General features: G+C 37.7%; 1 protein-coding gene and 1 pseudogene across 3 annotated transcripts in view; one reads left to right on the top strand and one right to left on the bottom strand.

Annotated features, from left to right (window-relative positions):
* The window catches only part of ARSB (arylsulfatase B), a 221072-nt gene that overhangs the window by 59264 nt on the left and 147952 nt on the right, over positions 1–13856 (top strand). The gene's annotated exons all lie outside the window — the stretch shown is intronic.
* Positions 5143–6418, bottom strand: LOC108590632 (BTB/POZ domain-containing protein KCTD18 pseudogene; annotated as a pseudogene).

Consider the following 13856-nt stretch of genomic DNA (forward strand, 5'->3'; position numbering starts at 1 on the left):
TGTTTATTTGTTCTAACAGTTGTATATATAGGTATATTTGGCTGAGTCTTTAGGGTTTTCTATACATAAGATCATGTCATCTGCAAACAAAGACAGTTTAACTTCTTCCTTTTCAAGTTGAATGGCTTTTATTATTATTTTTTTCACACCTAATTTCTCTGGGCAGGACTTCCAGTACTATGTTGAATACAAGTGGTGAGAATAGGCATCTCTGTCTTGTTCCTGATCTTAGAAGAAAAGCTTTAAATTTTTCACGTTAAATATTATCTTCACTGTTAGCTGTGGGCTTGTGATACATACCTTTTGCTGTATTGATGTACATTTCTTCTATACCTAACTGTTGAGAGTATTTTTTAATCACATGAGGATGTTGAGTTTTACTGTATGTATTAATATAATTATATGGTTTTTGAATTTTGTTCTGTTAATGTGGTGTATCATATTTATTGATGTGCATATGTTGAACCAACCTTGTATTCCAGGGATAAATCCCACTTGACCATGGTAAATGATTCTTTTAATGTGTTTCCTAGTATTTTCTTGAGGATTTTAAAATCTATGTTCATCAGGGATATTGGCCTATAATTTTATTTTCTTGTATTGTCATTTGGCTTTGCTATCAGAATGATGCTGGCCTCATAAAATGAATTTGTAGATATTCCCTTGACTTTAAACTTTTGAAAGAGTTTGAGAAGGATGGACATTAAGTCTTCTTTAAATGTTTCTTAGAATTCATGAATATAATAATCAGGATTTGGACTTTGATGAGAGATTTTTGATTACTGATTCAATCTCTTAACTCATTGTTGGTTTGTTCAGGTTTTCTGTTTCTTCATAATTTAGTCTTGGTAGGTTGTATGTTTCTAAGAATTTATTTCTTCTATGTTATCCAATTTGTTTTTGTGTTAACTATTTATAGTAGTCCCTTATGATCCATTGTATTTCTGTGGTATTAGCTGTAATGTCTCCTCTTCCATTTCTTATTTCATTTATTTGAGTCTTTTCTCTTTTTTTCTTAACCTAGCTAAAGGTTTGTTAGTTTTATCTTTAAAAAAAACCAACTCTTAGTTTTGTTGATCTTTTCTATTTTTTATTGTTGCTACATAAATTTTTTCAAAAAATTATTTTTAATTGTAAGTACATACTAGGTATATTTATTTATGGGGTACATGAGATATTTTGATATAGACATATAATGTGTAATAATCACATCAGGATAAATGGGTATCCATTACCTCAAGCATTTATCCTTTCTTTGCATTACACACAATCCAATTTTACTTTTAGTTATTTTTAAATGTGCAATAAATTATGGTTAACTGTAGTCACCCTATTGTGCTATCAAACACTGGATCTTATTTGTTCTTCTTAACTATATTGTTCTACCCATTAGCCATCCCCACTGCCTCCAGCTCCACTTCCTAATCTCTGGTAATCATTATTCTACTCTCCATCTCCATGAGTTCAATTGTTTTCATTTTTAGCTCCTGCAAATAAGTGAGAATATGTGAAGTCTGTCTTTCTGTGCCTGGCTTATTTCACTTAATATAATATCCTTCAGTTCTATCCATATTGTTGCAAATGACAGGATCTCATTCTTTTTTATGCTGAATATACTCTATTGTGTATAAGTACTACATTTTCTTTATCCATTTGTCTGTTGATGGGCACTTAGATTACTTCCAAATCTTGGCTATTGTGAATAGTGCTGCAATAAACATGGAGATGCAGATATCTCTTTGATATTCTGATATCCTTTCTTTTGGGTATATACCTAGTAATTGGACTGATGGATCATATGGTAGTTCTATTTTTAGTTTTTTAAGGAACCTCCAAACTGTTTGCCAGAGTGGTGGTACTAATTTACATTCTCACCAACAACATATGAGGGTTCCTTTTTCTCTACATCATTGTCAGCACTTGTTATTGCTGGTCTTTTGGATAAAGGCCATTTTTACTGGGTAAGATGATATCTCATTGTAGTTTTGATTTGCATTTCGTTGGTGATCAGTGATATTGTTGGTTTGTTCAGGTTTTCTGTTTCTTCAGTGTTTCATCAATCTGTTTGCCATTTATATGTCTTCTTTGAGATCCTTTGCCCATTTTAAAATCAGATTATTAGCTTTTTTCCTTTTATATTGTCTTATGCTCCTTATATATTCTGGTTATTAATCCCTTGTCAGGTGTATAATTTGCAAATATTTTCTCCCATTCTGTGGTTTATCTCTCACTTTGTTTATTGTTTCCTTTGCTGTGCAGAAGCTTTTCAACTTGATGAACTTGTTGTAATCCAATTTTTCTATTTTTGCTTTGAAAGCCCATGCTTGTGGGGTGTTGTGAACTCTTTGCCTAGTCCAATGTCCTGGAGATTGTTTCCATTTATTAGTTTCATAGTTTGAGGTCTTAGATTTAAATTTTTAACCCATTTTATTTGATTTTTGTATATGGCAAGTAATAGGTGAATAGTTTAATTCTTCTTACTTATGGATATACAATTGCCCCACCACCATTTATTATAGAGACTGTCCTTTCCCCAATGCATGTTCTTGTCACCTTTATAAAAAATGGATTCACTACAGATGTATGAATTTGTTTCTGAGTTCTCTATTCTGTTTCACTGGTCTGTATGTCTGTTTTTATGCCACTACCATGCTGTTTTGTTTACTGTAGCTGTGTAGTGTAATTTGAAGACAGTTAATGTGATTCTTTCAGTTTCATTCTTTTTGCTCAGGATGGCTTTGGCTCTTTTAGATCTTTTGTGGTTCCATATAAGTTTCAGGATTATTTTTTCTCTTTCTGTGAAGAATATCTTTGGTATTTTGATAAGGATTGCATTGAATCTGTAGTTTGCTTTGGGTAGTATAGACGTTTTAATAATATTGAACATGAAATATGTTTCCATTTCTTTGTGTTCTCTTCAATTTCTTTTCATCAATGTTTTATAGTTTTCATTGTAGAGGTCTTTCACCTCTGTGGTTAAATTAATACCTAGGTGTCTTATTTTATTGGTACTATTGTAAATGGAATTACTTTCTTGATTTCTTTTTCAAATTGTTCACATAGAAATGCTACTGATTTTTGTATGTTGATTTTGTATCCAGCAATTTTTCTGAATTTGTTTATCAGTTCTAATAGTTTTTTAGTGGAGTCTTTAAGTTTTTCCAAATATAATATCATTACCTGCAAACAAGGATAATTTGACTTCTCCCTTTCTAATTTGTATGTACTTTATTTCTTTCTCTTGTCTGATTGCTCTAGCTAGGACTTCCAGTATTATGTTGAATAATAGCGGTGAAAGTGGGCGTTCTTGTCATGTTCCAGTTCTTAGAGGAAAGGCTTTCAGTTTCTCCCCATTCAGTCTGATACTAGCTATGGATCTGTCATATCATAGCTTTTATTGTATTATGGTATATTTCTTCTATATGCAGTTTTTGAGGTTTTTGTTATGAGCGTTCTTATCATGAAGGGATGTTGAATTTTATCAGATGTTTCTTAAACATCAGTTGAAATGATCATATGGTTTTTGTCCTTTATTCTGTTGATATGATGTAGGTAGCACATTGATTTGCATATGTTCAATCATCCTTGCATTCCTAGGGTAAATCTCATGTGGTCATGATGAATGATCTTTTAAATGTGTTGTTAAATTTGGTTGGCTAGCATTTTGTCAAGAATTTTTACATCAGTGTTCATCAGGGATATTAGCCTGTACATTTCTTTTCTTTTCTATTCTTTTCTTTCTTTTCTTTTTTCTTTTTCTTTTCTTTCTTTTGATGTGTCTTTATCTGGTTTTAGTATCAAGGTAATATAGATAGAGCAAAATTTGGATATGTTCCTACCTCCTCTATTTTTTTGGAATAGTTTGAGTAGAATTAGTATTAGTTATTTTTGATGGAAAAGTTTTACTTTATTTTATAAAAAGCAATGTTTGGAATATACTCACATTACTCTTTCAAAGCAATACAAGTACAATGATAAGCATTTGAGTCAAAAGTACCCTATCTTATGAACTCATTTTTTAACACAGTGAAGGCATGCTCTTACTGAAAGTAGAAAAATGTGATTCAATTACAAAACATAGCATTTAAGAATAAATACACACAACTAAATAGTCATGAAAAAATAGAGGATTAATCAAAGTATTCTGTTTAAAAATATTAAATTCAAGTTATATGGAAATTTTATGCATAAAAATCATATTGTATAATCAGAATAACTCTTAATCATTTCTGAAAAACAAATACTTTAGTTAAAAAGTTAAACTTTTAACTTCTCTTTTTAAAAATACTTTCAGAATGTCACTATTCAAATTAAAATAGGATATTTTAGCAATTTATTCCAAGTACATATTATACAGTTCTTATCCCAAGAGATCTTCTTGTGGTGTTTATAAATAAATCTGCTAAAGGGTAATAAAAGAACAAGAAAGGCCAATCTAGGAAAGAAAATAGTTCAGTTAAGTGAGTGTCAAAGTGTGATTTGAATCTATTGGGTTTTTTCCTCTCCATTATTTCTTTTCATATTGTCTTTGGACTCCTGCCAGGCTATGTAAATACAGCCACCCATGTTCAGTTGAAAGTAATTTGTAGGCAGCTCACCTTGGTCTACATTTTCTCTCTCTTATCTCTCTTGGCTGTAATATATTACAGCCAATATTAGGGAAGCACTAATATCACCCCCTCCATTTTGCCAGAGAGGAATATCTAAGGCCAAACCTCATGCCCATCCTCTGCATGAATTCTCGGTATGAGTTCCATGGTCATGAGTTCTCACTTTATTTGTTCACATGAGAGCTGGCTGCAACGAGTAGCATTTATTTCAGCAACAAAGTGGACTTTTCTAGGGATTATTTTGTTGTACTGTCTTGTTGCCTTAATATGAATTAATCATTAAAAAAAATTAAAACCAGAAATTCAAACTGTCCATAGACAAATAATCATTTAAAAGTTGGGAAAATGAGAAAGGAGCCTTAACCACTTAAAGTCTCCCCTTCTCCATTCCTAGTTTACACAACTCCAGGAATATAATCATAAACATAAACAAGTTTTCCCTTCTACTGCATCAAGAAAGTGTCACTTATTCACATCAAATAGGTCAAAAGCTTTGGGAGATGAACAGGAAGTTTCAGGTCCACCTCTTTTATCAATTTCCTTTGTCTTTCCAGTTCTCAGTCCACACACCCAAGGATCTGGTAGCTTCGAGGAGAGGTGGCTCAGGGGAGCTGGCCTGCCTCATGGCCATAGGGGTGGGCGGGGAAGTCACAGTAGTGCACAGTGGAGTCCTCTCCAGCTTTATCACCCAGTGGGGTGTAGGCTTCTTGTCAGAGAGCAGCACCTTAGCTGGAGGTGGGTAAGTGCCTCCATCTTCAGTGCTTTTAACCCCAAGGGAAGCCTGAAGATGCCTACATGCCCTAGTGCCCACTAGTGCCTGGAAGGCACACAGCGCTGAGATGCTTTTCCCTGCTACCACTTTGCAACTGGTTTGCAGTTGCCTGAGCCAACATCTGAAATGCACTGCCTGGAGACGCCATGACTGAGGCCAAGTTCCTGGGTATTTGTGGAAGGGCCCAAAACTCTGACTGGCTTAGGAGCAGTCTTATAGTTCACTCCTTCTTCCTCTCCACTGAACGCTATCAGTCGCTTCTTTCGAATTGGAGCCATGTGGTGAAGGATTCCAAGTAAAGGCCGTTCTCCTAGAATCAAACATTCTATCAGCTCATGAGGCACCTGCCAGTAGCTAACACCTTTTCCTTCCCAAGCATCAAAGGCATCCATCATTTTCTTCAACTCTACTGCTGAGTAATAACTCCAAATGTACTGAACATTATTTCCCACCTCTCTTTTAAACATACTTTTACTGTGAATTCTTCCTCCCAGCTGCTTATCAATAGCATCTGTTCTATCAGTTTTTGTGGCATATAAACCAATAATTCTATTCTCACAGCTTGCACCAGATTGTTAAGATGGTTGAGAATCCAAACTGTTGGTTTATTGTAAACCAAACCATATGAATCACAGAAGGCTGTTAAAGTGTTTTTAAGGTCTGTATTTGACCTTAAAGTATATGTCTCCATTTCATTGGCCAAGTGGTCAGATAGGCTATACAGATAAGGGACGCCAAATAAATCAGCTGCTTCTTGTAGGGCAATGAGGGCTTGCTCATCTATGGGAATCTGAACTTAGCCATGAAGGTAATCCAAAAGGTATTTAAATACATGCCTATCACAATCATTAACACAAGCCCCTGACTCATCTGTTTTTAGAGGAAAGCAACCACTGAACATAGATGGCAATGTGGAGTCTTTAAGGCGGCACAAGGACTCCTGCTAGGCTGTGTAAATACAGCCACCTACGTTCAGTTGAAGAATATCTGGCACCTCTTCTTCTGCCTTGTGGCTTTTCGTTTTTCCGCCAGACATTTGAATTTTTGCCTCCCAACACTTTCAGAAACTTCAAAACAGTGACGACTCACTTTTTCTCTGTATCAAAACCATCAGGGATGCTTGGAAAGCAAAGACACTCCAGCGAAAGCACAGAGTTCCTCAGAAAGTCTGAGGAGGGGTTGGGATCTGCCAAACACCACTTTGAGGAACACCACTCAAGGGGCTCATACTCCTCTTCCAAAGCGGGAAGAACCGGGAGGAGCTGGGCGCCAGAAAGCCCTGCCAAGGTTTTCCACAGCCCAGGGACCCTGAATCAGCCTGAAGCCTGAGCCTGCAGTCCAGGACACCCGTATTACCAGTGCAGTCTGAGCCCTTCCTTGGGATACCCTGCCACCTTCTGGGCCTACGGCCCACCCAGCACCCAGTTCCTCCACAACATCAGGGTGGGGCAGGTCAACAGCCTCTCAGACTGACCTGCGGCCCTGCCCATCCCTCAGCACAGCCACCCTCCTTCTTTAAATGTTTGGGTTTTTTAAAGCAATGAAACCATCGGATCCTGCACTTTTCTTTGCTGGGAGACTTTTTATTACAATTTCAATCTCATTACTTATTACTGGTCTGTTCAGGTTTTGGATTTCTTCAGGTTCATTCTTGGTAGGTTGTCTGTATCTAGGAATTTATCCATTTGTTCTAGGTTTTTCAATTTATTGTAATATAGTTGCTCATAGTACTCTCTAATGATCCATTGAATTTCTGTAGTATCAGTTGTAATGTCTCCTTTTTTATCTCTGATTTTATTTGTTTGGGTCTTTTCTCTTTTTTTCTTAGTCTGGCTAAGGATTTGTCAATGCTGTTTATCTTTTCAAAAACCAACTTTTCTTTTCCTTGATCTTTTGTATTGTTTTCTTTGAATCTGAAATATTCAGAAATAAAGGAAACTCTTTATTTCTGCTCTGATCTTTCGTTTTTTTTCTACTAATTTGGGTTTAGTTTGCTCTTGCTTTTCTAGTTCTTTACGATACATCGTTAGATTTTTTTTTTATGTTTTTCTACATTTTTAATTAGGTACTTATAGCTATAAACTTCCCTCTTAGTACTGCTTTTGCTGTATCCCATAATTTTTGGTATGTTGTGTTTCCATTATCATTTGTTTTAATAAATTTTCCAGTTTCCTTTTTAATGTCTTCATTGACCCACTGGTTATTCATGATCATGTTGTTTAATTTCCCTGTATTTGTATAGTTTCCAGAATTTCTCTTTTTATTGATTTCTAGTCTTATTCCATTGTAATGATCAGAGAAAATACTTGATATGATTTCTTTTTTTTTTTTAATGTTTTAAGATTTGTTTTGTGGCCTAACATGACCTATCCTTGAGAATGATCCATGTACTGAGGAAAAAAATATATATTCTGCAACCATTGAATGAAATGTTTCATAAATATTGATTAGTTCCATTTGGTCTGTAGTGGAGATTAAGTCTGATGTTTCTTTGTTGATTTTCTGTCTGGAAGATCTGTCCATTGCTGAAAGTGAAGTGGTAAAGTCTCCACCTATGATTGTATTGGGATCTAACTTTCTCTTTAACTCTAATATTTGTTTTATATATCTGGTTGCTCCAGTATTGGGTTCATATATATCTACAATTGTTATATCCTCTTACTGAATTGACCCGTTTATCAATATATAATGACCTTTGTCCCATTATATAGTTATTGTCTTGAAATCTATTTTGTCTGATAGAAGTGTGGCTATTTCTGCTCTTTTTTGGTTTTCATTTGTGTGGAATATCTTTTTGTCCTTTTATTTTCATTCTCTGTGTATCTTATAGGTAGAGTATGTTTCTTGTAGTCACTAGATCATTGGGTCTTGTTTTTTTTAATCCATTCAGCTGCTGTATGTCTTTTGATTGGAGAGTTTAGTCCATTTACATTCAGTGTTATCATTTGTAAGTAAGGACTTAGTCCTGCCATTATGTTAGTTGTTTTCTGGTTGTTTTGTGGTCTTCTCTTCCTTCATTTTTTCTTTTGTGTCTTTTTTTAGTGAAGGTGATTTTCTCTGGTGGTATGTTTTAATTTCTTTTTGTTTTTTGTGTGTATGTTGTATGTTTTTTGATTTGAGGTTACCATGAGGCTTGCAAATACTATCTTATAACCCATTATTTAAACTGATGAGACCTTAACAATGATTGCATGAATGAACAAACAAGGAAAAGGAAAACTAATGTTAAAATCTCTACACTTTAACTTTGTTTTTCTCCTTTTTAACTTTTTCTGGTTTGTATTTATATCTTATTGTACTGTCTTTGTGTTGAGAAATATTTTAGTTATCATTTTTGATCAGTTCATCTTTTAGTCTTTGTACCCAAGATATGAGTAATTACACACCACAAATAGAGTGTTATAATATTCTTCGTTTTTCTGTATGTGCACTATTGCTAGTGAATTTTTTGCCTTCCAATAATTTCTTACTGCTCATTAATGTCCTTTTCTTTCAGATTGAAGAACTCTCTTTAGCATTTCTTTTAGGACAGGTCTCATATTGATGAAGTCCCTCAGCTTTTGTTTTTCTGGGAAAGTCTTATTTCTCCATGTTTGAAGGATATTTTCACTGGATGTACATTTCTAGGATACACTTTTTTTTTTCTTCAGCATTTCAAATATGTCATGCCTGTAAGGTTTCCACCAAGAAGTCCACAGCCAGCTGTATTGGAGCTCCATTGTATCTTATTTATTTCTTTACTCTTGCTGCTTTTAGGATCCTTTCTTTATTCTTGACTTTGGGGAGTTTGATTATTAAATTCCTTGAGATAGTCTTCTTTGGGTTAAATCTTGTTGGTGTTCTATAACCTTCTTATACTTGTATATTGATATCTTCCTCTAGGTCTGGGAAGTTCTCTGACTTTATCTTTTTAAATAAAATTTCTACCCCTTTCTCTTTCTGTAGCTCCTCTTTAAGGCCAATAACTCATATTTGTCTTTTCGAGGTTATTTTCCAGATCTTGTAGCTGTGTTTTATTCTTTTTTCTTTTGTCTCCTCTGACTGTATATTTTTAAAATTAGCTTAGCCTCTCTTCAAGCTCACTAATTCTTTCTTCTGCTTGATTAATTCTGCTGTTAAGAGATGCTGATGCATTCGTTTTTTTTTTTTTTTTGAGATGGAGTTTTGCTCTTGTTACCCAGACTGGAGTGCAATGGCGCGATCTCGGCTCACCGCAACCTCCGCCCCCTGGGTTCAGGCAATTCTCCTGCCTCAGCCTCCTGAGTAGCTGGGGTTACAGGCACGCGCCACCATGCCCAGCTAATTTTTTGTATGTTTAGTAGAGACGGGGTTTCACCATGTTGACCTGGATGGTCTCGATCTGTTGACCTCGTGATCCACCAGCCTTGGCTTCCAAAAGTGCTGGGATCACATTCTTTAGTATGTCAGCTGCATTTTTTATTTCCAGAATTTTGCTTTTTTAAAATTATTTTTTGTTTATTTGCTTTGTTTTGTTTTTTGAGACAAGTCTTGCTCTGTCACCAGGGCTGGAGTGCAATGGTGCAATCTTGGGTCACTGCAACCTCTGCCTCCAGGTTCAAGCTATTCTGTTGTCTCAGTCTTCCCAGTAGCTGGGACTACAGTCACCCATCACCATGCCCAGCTAATTTTTTTTGTATTTTTGAGTAGAGATGGGGTTTCATCATGTTAGCCAAGCTGGTCTCCAACTCCTGACGTCAGGTGATCCACCCACCTGGGCCTCCCACAGTGCTGGGATTACAGACTGAGCCACTGCACCCAGCCTAATTATTTCAGTCTCTTTGTTAAATTTATATTATAGCATTCTGAATTCCTTCTCTGTATTATCTTGAATTTCACTGAGTTTCCTCAACACAGCTATTTTGAATTCTCTACCTACAAGGTCACATATCTCTGTCTCTCCAGGATTGGTCACTTATTGGTGCCTTATTTAGTTCATTTGCTGAGGTCATGTTTTTCTGAATGGTCTTGATGTCTGTGGATGTTCTTCAGTTCTGAGCATTGAAGAGGTAAATATTTATTGTAGTCTTCACAGTCTGAGCTTGTTTGTAACCATTCTTCTTAGGAAGGCTTTCCATGTATGAGAAAGGAGTTGGGTGTTGTGATCTAACTCTTTGGTCACTGCAGCCATATCTGCATTAGGGTGTATCCCAAGCCCAGTATGCTGTGGCTCTTTTAGACTTGTAGATGCACCGCTTTGGTGGTCTTGGGTAACATTTGAAAGAATCTTTTGGATTACCAGGCAGTGACTCTTGTTCTCTTCCCTTACTTTCTCCCAAATGAACAGAGTCCCTCTCTCTGTACTTAGCTACCTGGACCTGGGGGAGGGGTGACACAAGCACCCCTGTGGCCACTACTGCTGGGACAGTACTGCATCAGAGCTGAAGCCAGCACAGCACTAGGTCTCACCCAAGACTCACAATGAGTACTGCCAGGCTACCACTGATGTTCATTCAAGGCCCAAGGCTCTTCAGTCAGCTTGTGGTGAATCCTACCAGGCCTGGAACTATCCCTTCAGGACAGTGGGCTCCCTTCTGACCCAGGGGCAGCTCCAGAAATGCTAAGAGCCAAGGCTTGGAATCAGGGATGTTAAGAGTCTGCTTGGTACTTTACTTCACTGTGGCTGATCTGGTGCTTGAGGTGCAAGACAAAGTCCCCTTTACAATTCCCTCTCCTTTTCTCAAGCAAAAGGCATCCCTCCTCATACCCACCACAGCTGGGAATGTGCTGGGTCACACCTGAAGCCAGCCCAGCTCTGAATCCCATTAAAGGCCTACTGCAAGTACTACCTGGGTATTGCTGCTGATTATTCAGAGCTCAAGAGCTCTTCAGTTAGCAGGTGATGAATGCTGCCCGGACTGGGTCTTCTGTTCAACGTAGTAGGTTCCCTTCTTGCCCAGAGTGTATCTAGACATGTCCTCCAGGAGCTAGGGCCTTGAATGGGGACCTCAGGACTCTGTCTGGTGCTCCATCCTACTGTGACTGAGCTGGTATCCAAGTTGTTGGAGGCCTCTTTATTCTTCCCTCTCCTCTCCTCGAGCGGAAAGAAGTAGTCTTTCCCAAGCTGCAAGCTGCACTCCCTTGGCCAGCCTGGCTGCTGTCTCAGTAGGTCACATGCCCCCCACAGTCCACTGGTTTTAAGCCCTGCACAGCATTAGGGCTTGCCCAGAAATTGCAGTCCTTGTGCCCTGGACTACCTTTATTTAGAATCCCAAAGCACTTTAGCTCATGGTGGTAAGTCTTGCTGGAACTCAGATTCTGACCACCGGGATTGCTGATTCCCTCTGGCTAGGGTTGGTCTGCTTGTTCCCTTCATGGGTGCCAGCTGAATTCTGCCTCATGTTGCTTTCTACTGTTTTAGGGCAGCACTGAATTCCAGTGCATAGTCCCACAACTGCTGCACTTTCCTTTCCCCTAGCACACAGATTCTCTCTCTGTGCCACACAGCTGCTGCTGTGGAGATGTGTAAGGGGTGGCGTCACCAATTCATGACTGCCTTTCCTACCTTCTTCAGTGCCTCTTTTAGTGATATGAAAGAGACATTTAAGTGATATGTTTCAAGATATTTTTTGTCTTTCCCTTTGATTTCTTCTTTAATCCATTTGTTGTTTGAGAGCATGCAGTTTAATTTCCACATACTATATTTGTGAATTTTCCTGATCTCTTCTGTTATTGATTTCTAGTTTCATACTATTGTGATCAGAAAAGATACATGATATGATTTTAATCTTCTCCACATATGTAATTTTAAATAGCCACATTAAAAAATTAAAAAGAAACAAGTGAAATTAATTTTAGTAATTATTTACATATTCCATGTATCTAAAATATTATCATTTCAACTTATAATCAATATAAACAGTTATTGATGAGATGTTTTACAGTCTTTTATACTCACATATATATACATGTGTATATATACACATATATGTGTGTATATATGTATATGTGTGTGTATACACACATACATAGTCTGTTGTGTATTTTATACTTACAGAACACCTCAATTCAGACTAGCCACATTTCTAGCCACCATGTGCCCAGTGGATTCTGTTTTGAACAGCTCAGCTCTAAAGGAAGTGAGCTGGAAAGATGGTTGGTCATTGGAGAGTGAGACTTGAAACTGAGATTGTGGAGGGTTTGCAAATATTTATAACCTTAAGATCTAGGATATAACTCTGGGATTAAGTTTCTTTATCAGAGTGGAAAATTAGATCATTGAAGGAGAAAAGATCAGGTCATTGAGGGTCTAGGTTTTGGGAAAGATCATCTATGTCAATTTTGAAGTCATCAAGGATTATGAGAGAGTGGAGAGACTGATAGGATGTTAGGTCTTAAAATCTTCAAGGAATGTGGTAGGTCTGATCCAGGAGTTTATAAATCCCTGTAATCAAGTAGTACAGTCTGATAGCATGGGCTTCTAACCTGGCGGGGCAGCAGTTAGAAAGGAGGGTGGGGAAAAGTTAGGAAGTGCAGTAACAAGCAATAAGGTTGCAGGGGAAGCAGTGCCCTCAGGGGAGAGCCAGATCTCCAAGTGAGCCAGAGTCTCTGGATATAAGGACTTCAGCTGATGGCGATCTGTGAGGATCTGAAGCCCAGAAGAAGGGTTTTAGGAGCTGGAAATGGTCAGGATTTGCAGTCAGATCAGCAGATGTGCAGAGTTCTATGGGGACAAGAGTCCAGGTGCTGCGGGATGCTCCCCCAGCCCCTGTGGAAGAGGTGTGGCCCCGACTGCTGCCCTAGCCTTATTGCCTTCTGAGGGTTCTGATAACCTGACGCAGAGATGGCTCGTGGCTAGCAAGGTAGAGGACCACGAAGACCTAAGTCTCACAGTGTATCTTTCTGCTCCTCACTTCCATCCTGCCTCCTGTTTGAAGTGTTCCTCAGATTACTGCACAGTAATCTTATTCCAGATAAATGACTTCATCCAGAGTTCACTTTTAAATAGTAATTTATTTTATTTTTTATTAGAGATAGGGTCTTGCTATGCTGCTCAGGCTGGTCTCAAACTCCTGGACTCAGGTGATCCTCCCACATCAGTCTTCCAAAGTGCTGGGATTATAGGTGTGCGCCACCACATCCAGCTATCTTATTTTTGAACCAACAGTGCACGAAGTACAAAATTTTAAATTGACAAGAGAATCTGAATGAAAAATAAGTCTGCCTCCCTCCAGCCACCCAATTTCTTTTCCCAGAGAACACGCTTATTACCCTTTCCATAATTCATTTGTAATAGGTGGCTCCTCTGCCCCAATTCCCTCCTCTCATCTTTGAGGGCTGGGATGTAAAACTGGCCTTTTTGTCCCCTGAAAATGCATTCATGCTCCCTAGGACACTGGCTTGCTAAAGAGGAGTCTGGGCACTTAGCAGCAGTTGCAAACCAGCCAGTGCTCTGAATTCATACGAGAGCTTTGTGGTTGCCTTATTGGAAAGCCCTTGATTTTTGTGCTTCTAGA

This window comes from Callithrix jacchus, chromosome 2 (genome assembly GCF_049354715.1).
Source record: "Callithrix jacchus isolate 240 chromosome 2, calJac240_pri, whole genome shotgun sequence".
Lineage (NCBI taxonomy): Eukaryota > Metazoa > Chordata > Mammalia > Primates > Cebidae > Callithrix > Callithrix jacchus.